The following is a 23878-nucleotide window of genomic DNA, read 5'->3' on the forward strand; positions in this document are numbered from 1 at the left end:
AAAAGATCATTTCTATTGGCACTACAAGGCTACAGCAGTCTCAGGGGCATAGCACTGAGAAATCAAAAACTGTTCTTCAAGTTTCTTCAACATTTTAAAGCTTGAAGGTATTTTACCACTCTAACTGTTTAAGGCAGAGTATTATAGTGGTAGGGAAGTACAATAATATTCTACAGTCTGTGGAAATTTAAAAAAAATGAAGGAGACTACTGTACCTGATGTTCCCATACAAAGCTCGGAAAATGCAGGAAAACATAAAATACTATTTTCAGTGCTGTTAGCTGTAACATCTATTTCTTGTGGTTCACACTGAAGATACACATTCTCTCCCAAGAAATTAAAACTCTTCTAGTCTTTCCCCCTTTATTTTTAATTGTAAAAGAAAATTATAGTCCATCCAAAATATAGACATGGAAAGTAGGAGAGTTTTAGTTTTGCAAGAGCAGTTACATACAAATTCTGGAAACAGTGCTGGAATTTCCATCACAAAGATTCTGAAAGCTGTTTTCTGAAATGATGAGATGTTTCTTTAATAACAACTCTTTTGAACCTTTATCTCCAGATAGGCAAGGAACAAGTATATGTTTATGTATGCTAAAACATACTATCAGTGTGTCTTAGAGACCAAATTTAGACTCTGCAAACTAAAGGAAGCTATCACGATTTTATACATAAATAGTTTCCTAACATCACTTCTTTTGAACTTTCTCTGGCACCGTGAACACTTTCTTGTAGCTTGCTCATTTTCCAGGATGAAAAGGATTTTACTCTCTCTTTTTTTTTTTTTGGTGGTATGAACTGTTCAGTTTGTTAGAAAGATTCTGTGAGTTGTGGTGCATTAAGAAGACCATCTATTAACTGTTTAGGACTTAAATGGCTGTTAAATGATTTGCTAACATTTCAAGGAACTGTACTTGGAAAAAAAGATGGCAAGCCTTAATTCTGGTAACTGAGAAGTCTTTACAAATCTGTGTAGGTTAGAAGACTAGCTGACCAAGTCTGCTTTCTTTTTTTCACTAAATGCAATCTGAATAGTAAGAATAACTGGCATGATGAAAAAGAACTCCTGCATAATTATTAATATAATGTAAATGACACTTCTTATGAAGTTCTTTTTGCCAAAAACTACTCTTCCTCCATTATAATAAATGTGGTTATTAAGCTATTTGACTACATTTAATTTCTCATGAAGGTGAGTCTATAGTACAACATAACATTATCTGTGAGTGTATTTAGTTTAATATTTTGCACAGCCTTTTTATTCTTTTACTGAGGATGTCCACAACCTACTTAATGTTGTACTTCTGTTTACTTCATTATTATTCCAGTTATAGTTGTGTATTCATGGTTGTCTTAAGCTATCGATGATCTTCATCTTCATGAAGATACAAATTAACTGTCAAGTGAGGTCTTTGGGAAAGACTCTTGTGGAACGCTAACTCTTCATTTTTTGTACTTTTCTCCCTAACATCTAGGTTGAGCCATAGCAGAAAACCTTTTGTACCAGGGTTATCCCACATCCTTCTTTCATCCTCCAGACATGATTGTCCTGCTGCCCTAGACCTGTGCCCGATCTCCTTGGCTGCTAACAAGGCTTGGTCCCATCTGTCTTGTCCTCAGCTGGTGCCCAGCTTGGAGATCCACCAGGCATGCTCTGGTGCTGCAAAAGCCTGGTATTTAAAATCCTTGCTTCCCAATGGGTTTGTCAACAGGGCAGACTAGAGGAAGGATTTGAAAAGAGGTAATTTACTAACATTTTATGAAATGTGTATGAGAGAGGTGTTTGGAGATTGATGGATTCATCCTAGGGTCTTCTCAAGTAGGGTGGGAAGAAGGGAAGGCGTGCATTATTTATCTTCCTTCAATAATTCAGCTCCCAAATACCCATGCTACTTCTGCAGCCAAGATTTCCAAAAGAAAAGGTTAATCTTTTCTGCATCCAACAATGATAACAAGGAAAAACAAGTGTTTGGAAAAAAAATATATTTAAACAAAAAAACATCCTTACAGAAAGTAGAAAGTCCACTAAATAGTGATATCAAGTGTAGAAGAAAATTAGAAATTACAAACTTCAGGACTTGTAACTGTCATTTATGATTTGGTTGTCTTGATACATGTGCCCTCTTCTCTCAGTTCTGCAATTAAATATCAGCAATATATTAATGACAGGTCCTGGCTATGAAAACTGCTTGACAGTTTGCATGAAATACTAATAATTAAGTTTTGGAGACACATGAACCTTTATAAAAGAAGACCTTTTGAATCTAAGTTATGTCATAATTTTTGACAATTGTCCATCTATTGCCTCAATTACAGTTTGGTGCACGTTGCATTTCTTGACATTTTAAGTCAGAATGTTAAAAAAATACATTCCTTTTGTTACTGGAACTTGTTTTATTCTAGATATGTAGAATTAAATCTTTTTTTTTGCTGCTAATGAACTGTGAAAACATCATTGAACTGAGCTTGTAGAGTACTTGAATTTATGTCTGGCAGTTTTTAGGTCTATGAAACTATTTTCGGTATCTCTGGTCTGTTTTAAATGAGCTCACATGAAATCTACAATGGGAGAAGAATGATTATTTCCATATGTAAACTCAAGCAACCCTATAGGATTTGAGTTTGCTTGAGGCTAGATTAACTCAGATGAGAGAGGACTGCAATTCTAGGATTTCAGTAAGACTATTAGAGCTCTGAGTTGCTGCTCATCTTTTCCTGTGAAATTCAGGAGCTACAGGGACCATTATGACTATCTGATTATGCAACTAGGATACTATAGATAGAGACTTACCTGACATTTTATTCTCAAGTCCAAAAACTTCTGGAGCATGAGTGACTCTAGTTAAGTTTTCCTAAACTTTTCAACCATCTATTTCAAAATTTGTACCATAAGAATCTAATTTTAAACTCCAAAAATCATCTCCATGAATGATGACCATCTCATAAGAGGTATTAAAACATCTTATCTGCTTCATGATGATAAGCAGGTTTTTAATTGTAGAAACCTGCAACAAGCTCCAGTGGCAAGAAACAATTGCACCCCTAATTGATTTGTGTATTCAGGGGACACAAGTAGAACAAGTGACAGCAGCAGAGCACGTTTGGAGTCTTTTAATTGCAATCAGCTTCCTTAACAGTCCCACGAGGACAGCTTTTTTGGGGAAATAGAGAAGTGATTGGGTAGGGCTACTCGCCCTGACAGAAATGAAATATGCTGGCTATACACATGTAATGAAACTTGGATCTCATGGGTATTGTGTCAGATAATGGTTTATTTTGGGTCCTTTCATTCACCATCAGTTAGGTAGCAGCAGGTCAGAGATTTTTCTCCCAGGTCATGAAGGTTTAAAGGGTACCCTTTAGTCTTTTTTTAAACTTGAGCTTAATTATTTTAGATCTTCATTGTTTAGGTCTTGAGACAGTAGCAATATTTGCTGGGTTCTTTTCATATGACTAAGGTCTGTGCAAGTGTGGAAACTTCACACAATTGAAAGATAACAGTAAAAACCTAGACCTTTCTGGGTAAGACATCCTCGGACATCTGAGCAGAGGAAGCTTTAAACTCTTCCTCATGGTTACGAGAGATACCAGTTGAAAGAAAACCCCCTTTTATGTCAAAACAGAATGGTGAAGAAAACATTTCATTTTAAAAATAGTTTTGTTCATTGGATATGGCTCATGAATCCTGTTTGGGTGAACTGGGAATCATATAACCACAGCATGAAATGTATCAGATGCGTTTCATAAATTTGCAGTGCATCTTCACAATAGTTCAATAAATGAAAACAAGAGTAATGCACATAAGGCATCCAAGGGTGACTGAGTAGTGAACCTTCAGGCCTTCTACAAGGAGTCAGTGTGTTTCTGGGGGGAAGAGAGTGAACTGGAAGCCTGGACTTGGGATCTGTTCCTCACTTTGCCCTGACGTGGTGGACAAGTTGGAGGCAAGGCAGTTATCCCTGAGATAATCCTATTAATCTGTTTCTGCTCCTGAACAGATCTCAGTAGGGTCCTGCTGTCTGAGCAGTACCCAGAACAACACAGCCCTTGGTGAATCAACAAACTCTGAGCACAAGGAGACAATCAGTGTTTTTTTCTTTTTTCTTTTCCTTCCACATATCTAAGGGAAACCTCCATATTTATTTCCTGTGCTTTTTCCAAGATAACCACTCTGTCTCAACATCCTCAGTATCTGAATTTCCAGTTTTTGAATTGTAAACTTTAAAATCATTAGTCAAGTTGAGGAAGTTTGCCAACTTCTTTACTTCTATAACAACAGGGCACATCGTTCTGCTTAAAAAAACCTATCTGCTCTCTTCCTGTAACCTATTTGTTAATCATGTTTTGGTGACTGACTTTTGGGCACAATCCCAGGAATTTTTAAGACAGTCTTTAATAACCACTAATATGTCTGCATACAAAACCAGATGATTATTATTCATGGGTGAGATTACGCAGAATTAAGCTTTCCAAAACTGCAATGAACATTCAGCTAGACATGAAAGTAAGCTGAATTTCCATTTGGTTTGCTTCTTGCTGAGCCTTCAAATTATAAAATGAAGCAAAGCCAAAAGATTAATACAATGAAAACAAAGATTGGGAAATTAAATGACACGATGCAATTTTCTGCCTCATTGGGCTGGCACCAATAATATGCAAAGGAAAACCTGCTTAGTGTTGGTTAGCTGCTGTATAAATGTGGGACAATCAGTTTCCTTCTCCAGGGAAGATATTCTCTTGAATCATATAGCCATTGACTCTTCCAATTACTAGAGACCCCATGAACAGCTTAAGGTCTATCCTTTTTTTAAATTTTTCTGTTCTGCTTCACCATGTTACTGCTATTAGAGTTTACACAGGTACATGATTTCTTATTATCTCCAATATTTTAGGGACAGATAAGAACACACTGAAAAGAAAGAAGGGGAACCCTGCAGCCTGCTGCCACATCCATAATTAAATATTAATATTTCAGAAAATGTTACTTTAGGGAGCCCATAATGGACCGTCTGTTAATAATATCGTTCAGCATACTTTTAATCTATTACATATTCAGGCTACTGTTGAGGTATTACTGGAAATATGACATTGCTCATAACTGTCTGGGGAGAGGTATCATCCTCTAGTTTTCTTCTTTGTATTATTTAGATATTTAAAATGTCCTCATTATTTTAAAGATTAGGATAATATTTGAATTTCTGTTACATAGCTATGAACTAAAGGCCTGTTTACTTCCAGCAGGTCTAGTTTGCTTTACCATTGAGTCAACAGTACTTGTGACCTTGGGAGGAAGGATTTGTTACCTCTGAATATGTTGGTGTTCTTGCAGTTGAACTTGGAACCCCATTGATGGCTTTGTGGAATCCTGTGGTGTGCCCAAGTTATTTACCCATGGTTGATTTTTCTTATGATGCAATATCTAAAGAATAAATTCTGAACCAGTGTTCAGGAGGGCTCGTATTGGTCTCAGTTTGAATGTTTACATGGTGCATGACCCCAAGTAAGTTTCTTCTGCCTTTGTTTTACCTCCTATTATTGTTCATTTGGTAACTTTAGACTCTAAACCCTTGAGAGTGGGACATGCCTTGTAATTGAATGGTTTGTACAACACCTCTGGGTCCAATCCCGTTCTGCAGCACTGGTTTTACCACTTTTCATGTGTGGAATAAAAGAAACACTTACATTTTTCATGGTCCTTATACCTGCTGGGACAGAATGAGGCATGCATGAATTAACACTATCTTGATATTCTCTAACTACTGAGTGCTTGAATCTTAATGTACTTACTGGTCTTAATGTTCACTTCTGCATTATTTTATATTTCATTTTCTATGAATCCTATATTTATATGTGAGGGGGCAGTTGCCTGGGGACATCAGCAGGTTTTGCAAAGCATATCTGATCAACTACAAGTGGGAAATATATAACCCAAGGAAATGATACAGGTCCGTTTGCAAGAGTGGCAACTTCTTACTCATTGGGTTTGGTAGATTCTTTGTGTGGTGCACCTGACTAAAAGCTGCTATTTATTGCACATGAGGTAGTATTCCATGTTGTAGCAAACATATTTATATATTTTACAATATTCTATATTATAGAAGAACCTGAAATAGACTTATCCTCCTGTTACTGTTGCCTGGATGTGATGTCATAACACTGATGTTTCTTTTTAAAGGTTTTAGCAGCCTGACATGCTATAGTGAAATTTCAGTTTTCTTTTGTCGACCACTCTCTATTGTATTCAGTGATTTGCAGCTCTGGATGTTACACACTTTTCTTGCACTTTTAGCATTAGGCTGATAAAGCTCCACAACTTGGTTTGGGTAGTGTACCAAACTGAGGTATGAATTTCCATCCCTCTTCATTTGTCTTGAGTAATGTCCACTCAGTTACCCAAATGTGTGTTTTCAGCCATTCCATTGGACTGCAGCTAATATTATATAAAGTGCTGTATGTGTGTGCGAAATACTGTCCTTTGCAAATTTTCAGAATTCCTTGAGTATGTATTGCAAGCCATTATTCCAAATTAGCTTGCTGAAAATACTATGCCTGCTGAATATTGCCATGGTCTGACTCATTGCAGTGCTGTATAATGTGTTTCTAAGTTGAGTTACTTTGACAAAATGACTCTAATAATCAAGTATCAGCAGGTAGTGGTTCTGCCTATGTTAATATAAATCACATACCAATTGCTGCCAAGCCTCTATTAGGTGCATCATGAACTATCATTGCTTCCTTGCTGTTTTTTTCTGATACTTTACATAAACAAAACAGTCTATGAGAATTTATGTTATTTGTGAAATCTTTCTGGAAAATTCCTGTGCACTTGTTTGCCTTTTGCATAGTCTTAGCATCCCTCAGAGACTTTCTTCCAAATGTCTGGAGGAAAGATTCTCTGGAATCCCCTGGGATTTTTTTTAAAGCACTTTTGGACTTGTTCATATCCCACATGGAGATCTCGATTTTCTTTTTAATCCAAACATCTCTGATGGTCATGCTGCATGGCTGACATCCAGACCACACTGGCTGTATTTAAAAGAAATCAATGGTATATACACACTGTGCTTCCCTTCCCATCTTCTGTTGGCAGATCATAGGTTTGACTGAATATCTGCCCCTTCTGTTTCATGTGCTGTCGTTCTGCTGTATGAGAGAAGAACTGCTACAGGATTTTCTCTCCCTTTTTTTTTTTTCCTCGACTTTTAATTCATTTTAGTAATTTGAGTATGATTGCTCTCCTTTGTATTTTGGATACTCTTGTCCATCTCCTTCACTACCAGTTGCTCTCTTCTATCCCCTCGGACCTCATGGAAATGCTGACATTTTTCCTAGTCTTTGTGTAAATACTAACAGGGAATCCACAGCCTCAGTGTGGTTCAGTTATTTTGTGGAGGTTGGTGCTTTAAAGTCTTGCAAGTTTTCTCCTTTGAGGATTAGATCAGATAATTTGCCTTCTCCTAATCTTATTGCCTTTTCTAAGATATGAAGTGCTTCTAATGTATAGAATTGCTTTCCTCCTAACACAATAATGGAAGTAACGACCTCTCTGCTTCCCCCAGCAGATGACAACAGCCTGTATCTCTTTGTATTTACTGAACCCAGCCTTTGTGGAATCCTCGCAGGTTAAATCTGGGAAGGTGGCTGTGGTACAATTTTTCCCATTTTAGCTGTGTGTGGGTCCCAAGGGCCTTTGCACATTCAGATTGGCTCAGCATGTGTTTGTTTTTTTTTTATTACTTGCAACAATCAAGCAAAGCCATTCTTAGGATTCCTCCACCTTTGCAATTACACTTAATTATGCCATATGCTGGAGCTACTCTCCCACATTGGCCTTAATGCTACTGACGCGTGTTACTCTGCATGTACCATTGACACTGCATTCAGTGATAGCTTCAGCTCTTCATTGTCTTCGCAGATTTCTCATGCCCTCCAATACGTCAGTAAATCTCTTATTTTCCTTGAGCTGTCCTTACGTGGATTCCGCTGTATATTGGTAAGATTAATGATTTTTGCAGCTTTCAGTCCCCCTGCTATTTTTTTTCCTGTCATGTTTCTCAGAATGAAATCTAGATATTTGATGATTTTCCTTTAACACTGTATTTCCCTGCTATGTGTAGCAAATGCTTCCTCTGTCCTGCTGTTGTCATTCACATTCATGCAGTTCATGGGTCTAGAGGCTGACTTGGCTGTTCTTTCATTTTCTTTCCAGGATACAGTTTACTGATGTATTTCAGGAAGTTTTGAGGGTTGGTTGCACCTTTCCTGGATCTGTTAACATATCTCTTAGCTGTAACTCCTTCTTACCTCTTTCTTTATTCTGTTTCATAGCTTTGTAGCCACTCAGCTTTGAAGGCAAGTGTGGGCCTGCACAGAGCAGTTTTTATGCACTTTGCCCATCCCCAGGCTGCCTTTAGTGTTTTAGATGGGTGTTATTGCCTCTTGAATGGAAAGCCCATCAGCTTTCCACAGAAAGGATAACTGCAACTCACTTCTGTAGACAGAGGCCCCTCTCTTCTTTCCCTTCCTCAAAATAATCCAAGTGAACACCTCTCTTGCAATGGTCACAAGAGTATGTTGTCTTCTACTAGGTCTCCTTTGAGGAGATGCTTCTTTATTACTAGTATTTCATTCAATTAGATCCTGCTGCTGGCTGACAGTTCCTGGTTCTTCTTATTCTGCCAGACCTTGTGTTGCCATATGGAAAATCACCCATTTGTGCAGTGGGCATTGCCGTCACTGCACAGATGCAACGACCTACAACTAACCAAGAAAAACTGCCCTAGGAACAGTGCAAGCATGGGTGCTTTCAGTTCCCCTGCCTTGCATGGATACAATGTTAAATGTTATTCAGATTTCATGAAATCCCTCTGTAAATTTGGATTACATGAGGGTCTGGAGCTACTTATTTCCAAGTAACTGAATGCTTAAAATGCTGAGTTTTTTATTCTGTTGGTTGTCTTAGGGTTTCCTAGATAGTGAAAGACTAAGCTGAAGGGTGTTTGCTCATCTGCCCTAAAGGTAAATACATTTTCCCAGCCTAGAAAATCTTCGCATTGACCTCACGACTCCTTACAACTGGTATTCAACATCCCATTGCATTTCAGAACTGCTGAAATCTGGATTCTCAGGTAAAGAGATAATTTCTTTTTTTGAAGTTTTTAAAGTGGGTGGGTACAGCAAAGGTGGGAGGTTTTTTGTGTTTAAATCTCTGACTTTCTAGCCACTGTATCCCTGATCAGTGGGATTGCAAGCAAATAAAGAATCACTTTTCTCCATAAATTGACACATAATTAAGTGATAAATTTATTTAGTTCCGCCAATTAAAATGGCAGGCCTGAAATTTTATGGGGGGTCAGTGGCAAGTCACTGTGTCTGTTTTATGTCATTAGCTTTCCTGCAGCTTTAATAAGTAACCAGTTTGGCATATGTTTTTCATTAGTGACTACAATAAAGGCTTTATATGGGCACAATTCAAAGTGACCAGTAGAAGTGACTCACAACCAAATTTGTAATGGTGGATAGGGCTCAGCTTTACAAGGTCTAGTCTTGTTAACTTAGTGACTAGAACGTATCTGTTATAAATCGGGCTATTAATATACAGGCTCCCCTGTAGTGCACAGGGAGGCAGCAGTGCCAACAACTGAGAGTCAAGAAAGTTGAGTGAAGAGATGACTAAGTTACTGCAGATACAGTACTGAAATCTTTCTGTTCTCTAGTATGGGTATGCAAGCACCCAGCCCTTGACTGGAAAGGGCTGTTTCTCCTTTTGGATGAACAGTCAGTAATCTCTTTTGGAAGGTAGAGGATCAAATTGTTTCTTAAAAGGATTGATTTGTTCTTGCTTTTCATTGTCATTTCTCTACATCCAAGATCCCAGTGATGAGATCCCATATTTACTTGGAAGCAGAAATGTGGAATTGTGTGTTGGGTCTAAAGTCCCTAATGGCTAGGCTATGGTGTGGGTCTTCCTCTGCTTACTCCTCCGAGTCAGAGAGGATGAGGATTTAAAGTTGATCTCTGATATCTGAGCATGTTTACAGCATGTGGCCTCCCAGGAGGGCTTGAGACTCTCACTGGAGAAGAAATGTTCATCATGTCAGTGGCAGTATAATAGGAAATTGTACAGTCAGCATCTGACAATAGCTTGAAGATTTAAGTTTCGGACCAGGTCACCTGAAACTTCAGTGAGGTTGCCCAGGCGTATCTGTAGATGTAACCTCTTATCTTGCTTTTCCTTTGTGTTAGTGTCCTAGGCAAATGTGTGCCTACTGGCATTTCAGAACCCTAAAGACCCTGTCTTGGTGTGTCACTTTCTTGTACTGTAGCTGGTTTCCTATCGCTCAATTGTGCATGCTCAAATTACATTTTGAGTGGAATAAGAACTGTTTCAGGGTTCTGCAATCAGACTTTATTAAAAGGTTAGAGCAACTCTGATCAAGGGATGGCACCAGCTATCACAACTTTGTCTGAAGCCAACTAGAAACTGCTGTTATTTACTTTTCTGTGTAGCTTTTTAAAAATGTCTTCTTTTTCTCTGTCTCTCTCTCTCAAAATGAACCTACAATTTGATACTTTTCTTCTGAACCATAATTGGCTACTTTCTGCTATTGGCAAATGTCATCCTTACTGATAGAGGCAATCGTTACTCAAAAACACCTAGGTGGTACCTGAAACTCTTACATGAATTCCCTGGCAGCTAATAATTCTACCTCTACTTACTTAAATGGTAACAAAGAACTTTCAGGAAACAGAAATTCTCCATATTATTAGTACTTTCAGTTCCTTGTGGCAAGTGTGGATCAGTTGTTTTCCAAAGTGTAAACTCCTTGTGTCAAAAATACTGGTCAGCTGAGAAGTGTGACTGAAGATTTGTAATGCTGCTTGCATTATATTCTGTAGGATGCTACTAAAAGTAAGTAAATAAATACATGGAACAAGGTGTTTTTATAAAATAAGTTTTGTTTTGTTTTACTGTTGATCCTAACATTTTTTTTTTTCGTCTATAGCAGATGGCCAGTGTTTATTAGCAACCATTTTAGCTACAAATGTTTAGCTTTACATTCAAATGTCTGACATGTTCACAATTTTTGAAAGTTTGCTTTCTAGACCTGAGGGTGGGGAAAAACTTCCAGATGAAGATGTCTTTTTTTTTTGCCTTCTGCCTTGGAATATACGGAATGTGGAAACCTGCAAGGTTTAGGACTGGGTAATAATTTGCCCTGATTAATTGTCAGCTGAAGCATCATTGCATCTACATAGCTGGTGCTGATACCTTGCAGTGAGTGTGAGCATGTTAAAACTGCATATCTTCCGTGGTGTCATTTAACTGCTATGCATTTCTAATTCCCTAGTTGAAATGTCTGATTGTACTTTCTTGAAGTTGAAGCAGACCTCAGTTGTTGTCAGACACTTGTGAAAAGAGAAGTGAAAAACAGGGAGAATTTTCTGATTGCAAAATAGGAGTGTTGAGGAATTTCAAAATTATCTTCATCACAGCTGGAAAGCAATAACGAAATAATTTAGGAGATTGTGTCCATTTTAAATATGGACATGGTTTTATCTTCAAGAGACAAGGCAGGGTCAATTTATTTGCAAAGATATTCTGCAGTTACTCTGGATGTAAATATGCTATAGAGCTTCTGACAAGTGGTGGCGCTAGCTTGTGCATATTGTCACTTTTCATGGGCCAACTATAATAATACTTTTTATTTCCTAACATAGAAACTTGTATCCCTCCCTTTGCCCAAAGCACTTTAAAAAAAAAAAAAAAAAAAAAGCTGAAAACATAATGAACAGGGCAACCTTGTCCTGAATCCTAATGACTTTCTGATGAGGTAAACAATGACTCTTAATTAGAAGCTAAAATTTTTAATTAAGATGATTCTTCAGTAATTATCTCAGTTGTCTGCTTCATTGGATTTTAATGAAAAAGATTGATTAGGTATAAAACCAGTAGCATAATTAAACATTCAGGATCTACGTTGGTTATTGAGGTGAAAGCAATGTGATTAACTTCAAAGTGCATTTTTCAACAAACCGTGTGAGACAGCTTAGCCCACTTCAGGTGCCATGCTGCCCTGTCCCAGCTCCCTCCCTCTTTCCCTGCTTGCCCACGTTTCACAAAGTGAATATGCAGGAATATCATTTTTGGATAATAGTTATGTTGAGTGAGTGACAGATTATAGCGGCACACTTTTAACTAAGGCCATCAGAGTGGTTATGAATTCTGCACATTGAGGGGTTTTAGCAAATGGTCTGGAACTTGTCGTACAAGACTTCAAACCCAAGAGTAGATCTGTTTTTTGTTGTTATGAGAAGTGTGAAATAATTAGTTCAGCAGTTATGGTTTTGCATGTGCTCAGAACATCCTGTATGATCTGTCTGGAGAGAGATGCCTTTCTGTGGTTGACATGACTACAAGGATCGTGCCAATCTCATTTCTGCGTCCATTGCTCTCAATGAGCAGTCCCTCATTTTATGAAGAGTGTCACTGAAAGCATGAGTAAAAGTTTATAAAAATGAAAAATTTGTTCTGACGAATACATGGCTGCTGTGCTTCTGATTGTGATTTTATAGCTTTACTAGACCAGGATAAACTATGTTCAGCATTCTGTTAGCTAATCATGGTTAAATCTTGTAGCTCAATGTTACTGTGAGGCAAACCAGGGATTTTTTTTTCTGAAAGTTGCTACCATTACAGCTAGAAATAAAGACGTCAGTATTGAGAAACCAACCTTAAGAAAAACCTGAATTCAGGTTTTCAAACATTCAGACATAGTTGTAATTTCAATGAGAAAGAAGCAACTATGGGCATACATGGAAGGCAGCTGGTTGCCTGTTTTCCTTTTTGCTTTACAATACAGAGTTCAGGAGGCTTGTCTGGAATTTAGGGAGTTTCCCAAATCCTTTGTTATGTTCCAGTTTACTGGGAGTCATCCAACAGTAATATGCTTCTTGTTTGTTGCCAGGAGGAGGAAAGGTGGTGGAAGTGCCAAAAAGGTCTCTATGTACAGTCATTCCAATGATAGACTGTCTTACACTGATTCACATTCTGGTTCATTTTTCCAGTATGAAGGCAAAAGATGTTTTTCTATGATTGCAACGGTGCATTAGAGAAAAAGACTTTGAACCATAGGATTAATTCTCCTGTTTTTTCACTACATCAGCCCACATCAATTACTGTTAAACTTAATTCTTTTCTCAAGTTCCTCGGCCAGCAGATTGCATTTCACACTTTCCCCATTAATTGTTGGAATATTTCCCTTGGTGTTAGACAGTCTTAGTTAATCATTAGTCACATTATCAAAAGGGGTAATACTTCTCTTTCTGTTGATCGCCCTGACCATCAGAGTTAATGTGAAAGGAGCATGATGAAGGAGCTTGTGTCTTTTGGGTTCTTGCACTTGGTTTTCCATGATATACAGCAATATTCAAAGCCATCTCCCCAGCCACATGGTTCTAACTAGACATGCAATAGCCTGTATAGAAGAAATTCTCCCCTTTCCCCTCCTTTCTCCACCCTTGAAAATGTATTTCTAAGGGATCTGTGTCTGTGTGGTATCCTGAGTAGGGAAGACCTGGAAAAATATCTGGCTATCTTACTCATATGGGAAAAAAAGGGAATTCCTGTGAGGATGTCTTAATCACCAAGTGATCTAACAGATAAATCTAACCTACTTCCATGTTTTTCCTGTTGTAAGGGGACCCTTTGGACCCTTTCACATATGCTGGTAACCACTGCATAAATACTCTCTGCTTCGACAATGTTGGATTTGAACATACTATTTTTACTTCAGGTTTCCTTTTTGTTTGGCAGGTCAATATTTCTGTGTTTACCTGGCAAAACAAAACTGGGAACACAGAAGACATGCAAAAACCTGCATGTTGTCTCTGGAGAACAGTATGCACCAAGTTTCACCAGTGTCCACAGGAAGGGAAATATAACTCAGTAAAGATGTTTCTTTGACAAACGGATCTGCTTATTGAGGGAGACCCCTCAGTAGACCCAGAATCCCTCAGAGCATCTGGAGGTAGCAGATTGTGCAAAGCATTGACGATGGGTAACATTCCCTTCCCATCATGTCTGGAGCAGAGCCAGGCTGATTGTGTTACCTTATCCTATATAATCCAACCAACTTTTACATTCCAGAAATATTTTGCATAATTTTCTCAAAGTGACTATTTTACTTCTTACTTATGGTGACAGTATAACAAATAAGTAGAAGACCAGACTTTTGATGTAACCACTATCTCTTGGAGAGATGAACGGAATAACATGCTGGTCATCTTGAGCCTAAAACCACAAGAATCAAATAAAAGATTAGAAAGAAAACAATCCAGTGTTTGGTAATGTAGCTACTCAACTTTCCTGTTAAAGAGTGTGTTGTGTGCTTAGAAAAGGCTGGGGTATACAGTTTTGTGTATACCAAATTAATCAGGATCCGAAATCTGTTGCTGCCCAGCTTTCTGGAACACATTTGTCATGGTGGTCTTTTGAGATCAATTGAAATGTATCTTTTCGTCCTGCTAACTGACATGATAGATTGGTAATAATCAAACACTATTTGCGCAATGTCAGTCCAGCTTTTCTGTCATGTGTGATTGAATATCCTTTAAATACCATTGTGGCATTGCTCCTGAATTGAAACCTAATGAGAAAACTTTATAAATGGACTGAAGTCATGTTTCCAGTTCCCAGTTGTGCACTCAGTACAAATGTACCTTGTTTTATCTCTGCACTTAGCAAGAATTGTTTAACAGGCTGCTCCTGCAAACTGTCAAGCCAAATACAGAGTGCACGTGCTGTATTTTAATTAATGTTTAATGATTCTTTTCTGATCAGGCTTAAAATCCTCTCTGTGCAAGTGATTATAGGTAATTCTTTAGCTGTAACAAGATCATTTGATAATAAGGCTGATAAAGGAAAGTCATTATTTAAATATCATTAGCTTAATATCAGTAATGAGTATCTCCTTCTTCGGGCTTTGTGCAAATGTGTTAATACAGTGTAAATTTTATATTAATTTTCATGGCATTGGAAGAGAACATAAACATGAGTAGAGTGGAGGTTTCCCAAGGAAGAGGGATTTTCGCCATTTGGTTCCTCTCACTCCAGTTGATGCAAAGAAAGAGGTAGCACATGCATATTCATAACTTACCTGGTCCCTATAACGGTTAATAAGAAGGAATTTTTCATGCTTGATCTGGTCAGATCAGCTCATAAGGCTGTGTTGTATGCTTTGCCATTGGTTTTTGCTCATGGGAAGAAATATTTATTTGTGGAGCTTCTCTGCTCTGAGGCTTGTCTAAGGCTACATTTTGTGTATGCAACAGGGAGAAGCTTCAATCATTTTGATGGACAAAGAACTGTAAGGTTTTTCTCGGAAACCACTCAAGCTAGAATATACTCAAAATTGATTTGTTCTCTAGTGATAACTAAGCTAATTGAAGAAAAAATGTGCTATAATTTTGCAAGACAAACAGAGGAATCACCTTCCATCTTGGGAGATTTGAAGCCAATTCACATGTATTTAAGCTCTTTGTATCAGGATCAATGCCTTGCACTAGTGCTACAGAATCTGATCTTGCAAATCAAATGTAACTGAGAAGTAACTACTTTTCCTCTACAGTAACAAAAATATGAATCTTCAAATAATGAGTAATGACCTGAAACACTGTGATATTTAGGAACATGGAAGTGACAAAATACTGTTGTACTGGTTTTTGCTGGGACAGAGCTAATTTTCTTCATAGCAGCTTGTGTGGTACTACGTCCTGGATTTGTGCAGAAAATAGTATTGGTAACACAAGGGTGTTTTAATTATTGCTGAGCAGTGCTTGCACAGTGTCAAGGCCTTATCTGCTTCTCACACCACACCACCAGCGTGGGGGCTGGTGGTGCACAAGTAGCTGGGAGGGGACACACGTGGGACAGCTGACCCCAACTGACCAAAGGGATATTCTCTGCCTTCTAACATCATGCCCAGCAAGAAAATCTCAAGGGGATGTTTGTCAGGGCTGCCATTGTGTGGGGAGTGGCTGGTCATTGGTTAGCTGGTGGTAACTGATTTTTTTTACATCACTTTTTTTTCTCTCTTTCTCTCTCTCTCTTCCCCCCTTTCTTCTTCTCTCTTTTCCTCTCTTCCTCTCTTTCTCTCTTCTTCTATTCCTCTCTTCCTCTTTTCCTCTCTTCCTCTTTTCCTCTCTTCCTCTTTCTCTTTCTTTTTCTTTCCCTCTCTCCTCGCTCCTCTCGTCTCTGCTTTCCGTATTAAACTGCCTTTATCTCAATCCATACCTTTTTCTCTTTTGAGTCTCTTCCCCGTCCCACTGTGGAGGAGTGCACAAGTGGCTGTGTGGGCCTTAGTTGGCTATTGGAGTTAAACCACAACACCTGTAAAGAAACAATGCCACAAAATACCCTTTGAAGCAAGTAAGAAAAAACATCTAATTACAGCCAACCTGACTGGCCCCACTTTGGCACATAATGCTATTCACTGGTGACCCTGGGTCTAAACAATAGCTTGCTAGACCTGGCTTGTGTTTTTACTGAATACTGAAGTGTGTCTGAGTCAATAACCATAAGGTCAAGTTTCAATTACCAAAGGTAGTGAAGTTTGAAGAAAGGAGGGTAAATAACCCCCTCTTTATTTGCAAAATAAAGAAAAACTGGAGGTGACACAGTGCATACACCTTAGACCAGAAGACCATGCAGTGAAAGTGTGATAGGGAACAGAACGGAGAACGATGGTTGAGGCGGTTTGAATGAGGGTGCAGAGCATCACTCTGAGGTGTGATGTCCACCACATGTACCTGGTGAATGCAGCATCCTTCCTGCCCTGCTGGGCACAATGGCTCGTGCAGAGGTAGCCATGATGCCTTTGCAAGGTGGTCAATTATCTCACTGGTCAGTGGCGCACGGGAGATGGAGAGAAGGTGGCATGTAGTTCTGCTTCCACTGACTTAAAGCAGAGCAGGTGTAATGACCTTCAGTTGTGCTTTTAGCTGTGGAACATAATACTCTAATTTTTAAAAGGCAAACAGTCAGATTCTCTTCCTCCTTTTATCCAGATGTATATTGGCATATGTGTAACCATAGCAACTATGGCTGGAAAAAATGATTTCTACTAGTTTTTAAATTGCCTTCAGAATATGGTTAACAATGAAGCTTAAAAGCAGAAGATACAGCTCATGGAAAGGTAGATGACAAAAAGGAAGGGAAATTTTATTACTAAACTTACTCAAGCAAAAAAACAATTCCTTATATGTGAAGTAGTAGCCTCTCACTAAAAAGGCACTTTTAAAATTCATCAACATTTCAGCTTTACCTCCAGACAAACTGTCATGTTTTTTGACACAATTGATATCTACTTTTGTTTATTCACAGCAACTATTTTTAGATATTATATGAGTTCTTAACTCAGCACATGCTGTGTTAGCACGACCTCAGCTGAGCTTGGCTAAAGTGAATGCTGGCTGTGTGGCATATGGATTTAAAGAAGGACTCCATCAGTTGTATTGTCCATCATTGCCTGTACCTGAACAAGTCTCTGAGTCCACATTTATGAAGCAACTTACAAATGGGATCCTCTGGTTTTGTGTATCTGATCTGGAGCCAAGGGGGATGTTCAAAGTGATGAACACCCACACAAGAAAGTAGATGTGGACAGGCTTCTGCTACACATGAGAAAATAGTAGATGGGTGCTGTTAAGGTTAAGGGTCCCTAATAACCTGCAGTTGCTTGCTTTTGGAAATAGAAAGTGAAGGCACTTTAAATCACTTGGGTGGTTTTGGGAATTCAGGCTGAACTCTACAAAATGCAAGTAATATTCATATAATGCTTCTTGAAAATGAAGTGGTGGTAAACTAAAGTGCTATGGCTTTCTGTGTCAACACCTTGAGAAGATCTTCGTGACAATGAGTAGATGAATTCAACTTTAAAAAGGTTGAATGTATGCATTGTATTCCCGCTACTTATATAGAAGACTACTCTATATATATCTCTCTCTTTTCTTTTTTTTTTTTTAGGACAAATGAATCTTTATCTATCTCCACATAGGACCTTTGCACATAAATAAGAAGAATGTAGCTACTTAAGACCTCCATCTGTTGGAAACTGGGTTTTTAAAATTCTGTCAGTGCAGAGGAATGCCACATGTATGTGCATGCCCTGGAAATGAAGCAGTTTTTAAATGCTTTGTCAGATTGGAGTGAAAGCTCACTGCTTAATCAGGAGCAGCCTCCAGATCTTTAGAAATACAGTTCTGGGGCCTGATGTTGGTAGGAGGAGCAGCACACATCAATCTAAAGATTATTAGGCAGTGAGAGAGGCCTCCTTGCCATGAAACCCACTGTATGAGCTTGGGGATCTTGGGATGCTTGATACAGGCAAATTGAAATCTGGTCACCTCTACTGCATGACTGAGGGGCTGGAGTGCCCTAGAATAGGAAAAAGGTTGTGATAAGGTTACAGCTGTTGACGTTGAAGGGCAGAAAAAAAGGCAGAATTTGTAGGAAAAGATAATATGTTTTATTTAACTGACAACAGTAAGAAGTAAGCAGACAAGAGAAACTCCTTTATTCAAATGTAAATCAGGGTTTCAGAAAATGGAGGCTCAGAAATGAACCATTGGTTCTGCGGCTAGATAGACTATGAGTCTGAAAGGAGATTCAAGGTTTCAGTTAATCTAATCATCTATCCTTGGTGTCAAGACTTGGCAGAAAAGGGTGGATTTGCTGGTAAAGGTGTCCAGGGAAGATGTTTAGATTTTTGCCCTCTCTGGATGAGGAATATTCATGTCAGTGGAAAGAAGGTCATGTTAATCTAAACTTAATCAACCACAATTTTGACAGTTGTTTAAAGTTTTTCAGTGAGATAGAATTATAGTAATAAATCAAAATTTCTTGTAAGGTATTAAAGATATTAATTTTAGCATTTAATGGTGATTGTAGTTGTGAAGTAAAATTAGCCTCGTGAGTAGACTATCCTAAAAATTCTTTTTAATGTGATACAAGTGTTTTAAAGTACAGGGTGTTTCAAATAGATGGACCCAATTTCAAAGATATATTTATTCTGAGTTTGGTCCATCTTTTTGAAACACACTGTAGTATTTCTAATTCTTAAATGGCTAATGATAATGTTATTTCTTTCATAGAGTCATAGAATAGTTTGTGTTGGAAGGGACCTTCAAAGGTCATCTAGTTCAACCCCCTGCCATGAGCAAGGACATCTTCACCTAGATCATGTTGCTCAGATCCCCATCCAGCCTGGCCTTGAATGTCTTCAGGGATGGGGCATTGACACAGTATTCCAAGTGGGATCTCACGAGAGCAGATGGGCATTTCACTGCATTAAGAATTGGAGTGTGCTAACCAAGTCAGTGTTAAGTTTTATTTAGGCTGTGATGTCATCAATACATGTAATAAACATTAACAATACTGAGTGCATGTGGGTAGAATTACTCACAGGGCTACCTGCTTCCATTAATAGTCCATTTGCTGCTGAAGGCTCTATTTCATTTCAGAAGGTCTCAGAGTAAGATGAATTTCAATTGACACAAGCATTTTACAGTTTGCTAGGAAGGCTTGAATTTACCCTAGCTTTTCAAGGTGTTTAGCTGAAGTACTTAACATAAAAGTATAGTCCTTCACAATCTCCTTAAAAGTGGCAGTGTTGTAGAGGAAGCCTTGTGGGTGTCAGCTACCTAATTCCAGCCATCTAAAGCCTGGCTCGTCTTCTGGAGTTATCTATTTTTATCCTTTTGTTAGAGAGTTAAGTGATAGTGCTCCTTCAGTTAGATGCGAAAGTTAGAATAATTGATTTGGTCCTAAAAGTATTTTCTTGCACAGAGACTCAAATATTTCTACTGGATTTCTAGTGAGTCAACTTCTTAGTGCCTTCACCCTTTGTACATTTACTTGAGGTGGTGGTAGGAACATGGGCACAAATTTTTGTAAATGGATTTGGAAAACCTGGAGCCCATTATATTCTCTTACGACTCAAAAAAAAAAAAAAGTAGTGCTGCATTTTGTATATAAAACTGGAATAATTTTGTGAAAGAAATGAAGTGTGCCATCAAAAGATATTTTTACGGTAGCCAGAAGTGCTGTGCCATGACGATGGTATGAAAGCACCTGTTCAAACAAAATTCCGCAATTAGGTTTAAATGGCTCTAAGGTTAATTGTGTAGTGATGATGATAGGAAGCACATTTCATTTTCCTGTAATGATAGTACTATAATACCTTGTACATAAAGGAAACAAGCCTAAAATTAACCTAAGGTAATGAGAGAGAGAAAGACTTTAGGGTTTTTACAGGATGCTCTGCAGATACAGAGCAGAAATCACAAAGAGTAGTTAGATTTTGTGTACGAGAGTCATTTTAATTATAGAAAATCACCCAAATGTGAAACACTAAGTTCCTCACTCTGCCTGTTGTGCCAGTCTTGTCCAAACGCATAGGGTAATAATACAGTTAGTATGAACTGTACTGTTTGGCACCGAGGTAATTCTCAAGGAAATGAAAGAAGCCGCAGAGTAGTGAGGTGCTGGCGTGCTGGAGCTGAACAGCAGTTGTTCTAATTTTGGAGCATAAAATGTTATGGATCTGCAAAGCAACCATTGTGGTCCCAAAGGAAACGGGAAATCTCCTGAGTTAAATGATGTATATCAGGAGTGAGGAGAAGATGCTAAATCTTTGGTGTACTATACCTCATTCATGACACCTGAGCACTTTGGATATCTTTGAAAACAGATCTGGATGCTGAGTTTCAGACATCTGTCATTGACATTTGCCTTTTATCATTCATTCTTTCAGTCTGCATATAGATTAGTTAAAATTTCATTTCATATTTGCCCCCTTTCACATTTTTATTGTCACTCAGGAAGATGTAAGGCAGCACTGGACCTGCAATTGTTCTGTTTCACTTCTGTGCTGACCACAGACCCTCAGGAGCTCCTGGTTCCAGTCTGCCCTTTTGGGCCTTCACTGCCACTCTCCCTGGGCAGCAGGAGACAGCAGCAAGAGAAGATACAGCAGTGACTGAATGCACAGAGCTTGAGTTCCATGGCAAAAGCAGGCAACATGCTGTTTGCTTAGTGGAAAGCTGTTTTTCATTGAGTATTTAAAGAAAAATTATTCTCTGATGGGTAGGAAGAAGTCTATGGTACTGAATGGGACTTTTAACTCTTGTTTCATGCAGGGCCTTACAGGTGCGTAAGTTGTCTAAGAAATGCTCAGTATCTGATACAATATGTCAATAATAAAACATATTAGTTGATTTTTGGAGAGAACCAAAAGTTATCCATATAGATGCAATGAATGAAGAAAAACATGATGACATGATTTCATAAGGTTAAATCCTGTTCATTTACTAGAGTCTTTCTATTAGTGACTATAACAATTTGGAGTGAATCGTTGTCGCTTTCGTCACAGAGAATCTGTGCTGAAATATTTTGATTAACATACCTTGGGAGTGAAAAAAATTCCAGATAGGAAATCAATAGGAAGATTTACTTTTATTGTTCATGTCAGCTATTGTTTAGGAGACATAAAAATGACTGTAGTGTTTATACAACCGCATTTGCTCTCAGACCATTTCCAGTAGTGTCATATTTTCATGAGTGATGCTTACTAATATTTTATTTTTTGTTCTTCAAGAGAACAAATGAGAAGGAGTAAGCATTGATTCATAATTTGGATAACTGAGTGAACAGGCTGAAGTGGCATGAATGTTGTCAGAACTGATTATTCTAAGGGCTCATTCCAAAAAGCTGTAGTCTTGAAGCAAAAAGATCCTAAAGCATCAATTAATCAAATCTATCAAAGGCTCCTGGCTTTCCTCTAAGATGATCCAGGTAGCTGAGGTCTCTAAATGCACTTTATGTTGTGTATTTCCAGCAGTTTGTGCCAGCCAAGCAGCAATTCCAAGGGAATATTCCTGCTTCTGAAATGTCCAGCTGGCTAGTGGCATTGCTAATGCAAATGTGGGAAATGTCATGCCAATGACTTATGGCGTCATTGCTGGTTGAGTGACAAAAAGTGCCAAATTGATGACCTGTCCAAAGAACTGAGGCTGTGTATGTGTTTCTTGTGCTGATCAAGGGCACATGCCAGGAAGAACTTTAGTTCTGCTACTGGCTACATCTCTGGAAATGCTGAATGGTGGAGGCACTTTCCATGCCAGACCTTGATTTGGATGATTGCCAAATCACCTTTATCCTAAGAGGGCCATCAGAGAGAGGATTTTAGGCCAAATAGTCTGTTTCTGGCAGCACATTTGCATGAGGAGCCAATAACTGAACCATAAAAAATAATGGGAAGAATAGCTGCCACTATGTGATTTAAAACTCCTTAAGCAGAACAGAAGGAGATAAAGGAGGCCAAGGAAAGTGTGCTTGGAAGTAAAATGGAAAGGGTGTTGCAGCTGAGGTAGAAAAAGCAGCTTCTGAGGTGAGTGGAGGTATTACTATACTCAAAGATCTAGATACTGTAAGAAGTGACAACAACAAAGACCTTGTGATAATTTTGACTGTAAAGAAGCTGAGTCTGCATGTATTTCTTAAGCATAGTATCTTCAGGTTCCCAAGACTCCCCAGATATCTGTCCAAAAGATCGGTGAGATTTTGTTAATTTGGATTACAAAGCTTCTTATTTTTACATATGATTTGAATAAAGCTCCTCTGTTAGAGAGTCAACTGGCTGTTTCAATGATGGTTTTGCTGGCTTGATTTATCACCTGGCCAACCATACTTGTAGAGCTGCAATTGCTTCTGAATTATATTGTTTCTGAAAGCTGGGTATTAGTTTAAAATGACAACAAGTCTCATAGCTGGATTGCAAGGCTCTATAATAATACGTTTAGAACCACATTTAGTACTGTGTTATTTACTCTTATTATTCATATCCATTGAGAAATTTGGTATACTGAGAGTTGCAGTCGTGTAAGGCTCTTTTTGTGATTGCTTTATAGACTGATTGCATTCTATCAACTGTGAAGCTTCTCAATATTTTTGAGATATATGAATACATAAAAATCCGGAGCCTGAAGTCCAAATGATGGTGAATTTTGAGAGTGAGCAGAGTTTCAAAAGCCCTTCCATGACTTGCCTTGCTAAAGTTTCTTCTTTCCATCAGACATAACTATATAGATAATGAGGACTTGTACTACTTGATCTTTTAGGTTCAAATCACGACATGAGTTGCTATGGAGGTCTATGATGCAGCCTTATTCTCAGGTGGTATTTTCCTTGAGGTTACTTACACTGGATTTTCAAGAATCACCTCCAGTGCATAGTTGCTGATGTGTAGTTAGAAGTTTGATCCCTTGGACAATTAAATGATTGTTTCCAGAAAAATCATTACTTATAATTACACAGCTGCACACAACTTACGTACTGTAACTTCAGAGTAATGATGCTGTCCTGCTTTCTTGTAAAATAACTAAATATAGTGAATGAACACCCCAAACTCCTCATTAGTATTGAAAAAGTCAGCCTACAAGCCTGAGGTCTATTCTCTAGAAAAATCAAGGGTTGGCGAACGAGTGTTCTTGGAGATATTTTGGATACTGCTGCTGGATGAAAGACCAAGTTTATGTCATTAAAACCTCCATAGTCCTTTCTAAAATTTTTCCAAAATTTCTCCTCTTTTTTTTTTTTTTCACCCCTCCCTTTTAAGAATGGGTTAAATAGCTGAATTTCAAGAGGATTTGGCAATGATTTAGTTTGACTGGCCTTGTTCTTTCCTTTTAAAGCAATTGATTCTCATAGCATGCAGCACTTTTTCTGGGATAACTTCAAACTCCAAAACTCTTTGTTTAACATTTTCCATTTCACAGCTGACACAGAACTGCATTGCTTTATTCTGTTCCCTTGGTGACT

The sequence above is a fragment of the Patagioenas fasciata genome, chromosome 3 (assembly GCF_037038585.1).
Source record: "Patagioenas fasciata isolate bPatFas1 chromosome 3, bPatFas1.hap1, whole genome shotgun sequence".
Lineage (NCBI taxonomy): Eukaryota > Metazoa > Chordata > Aves > Columbiformes > Columbidae > Patagioenas > Patagioenas fasciata.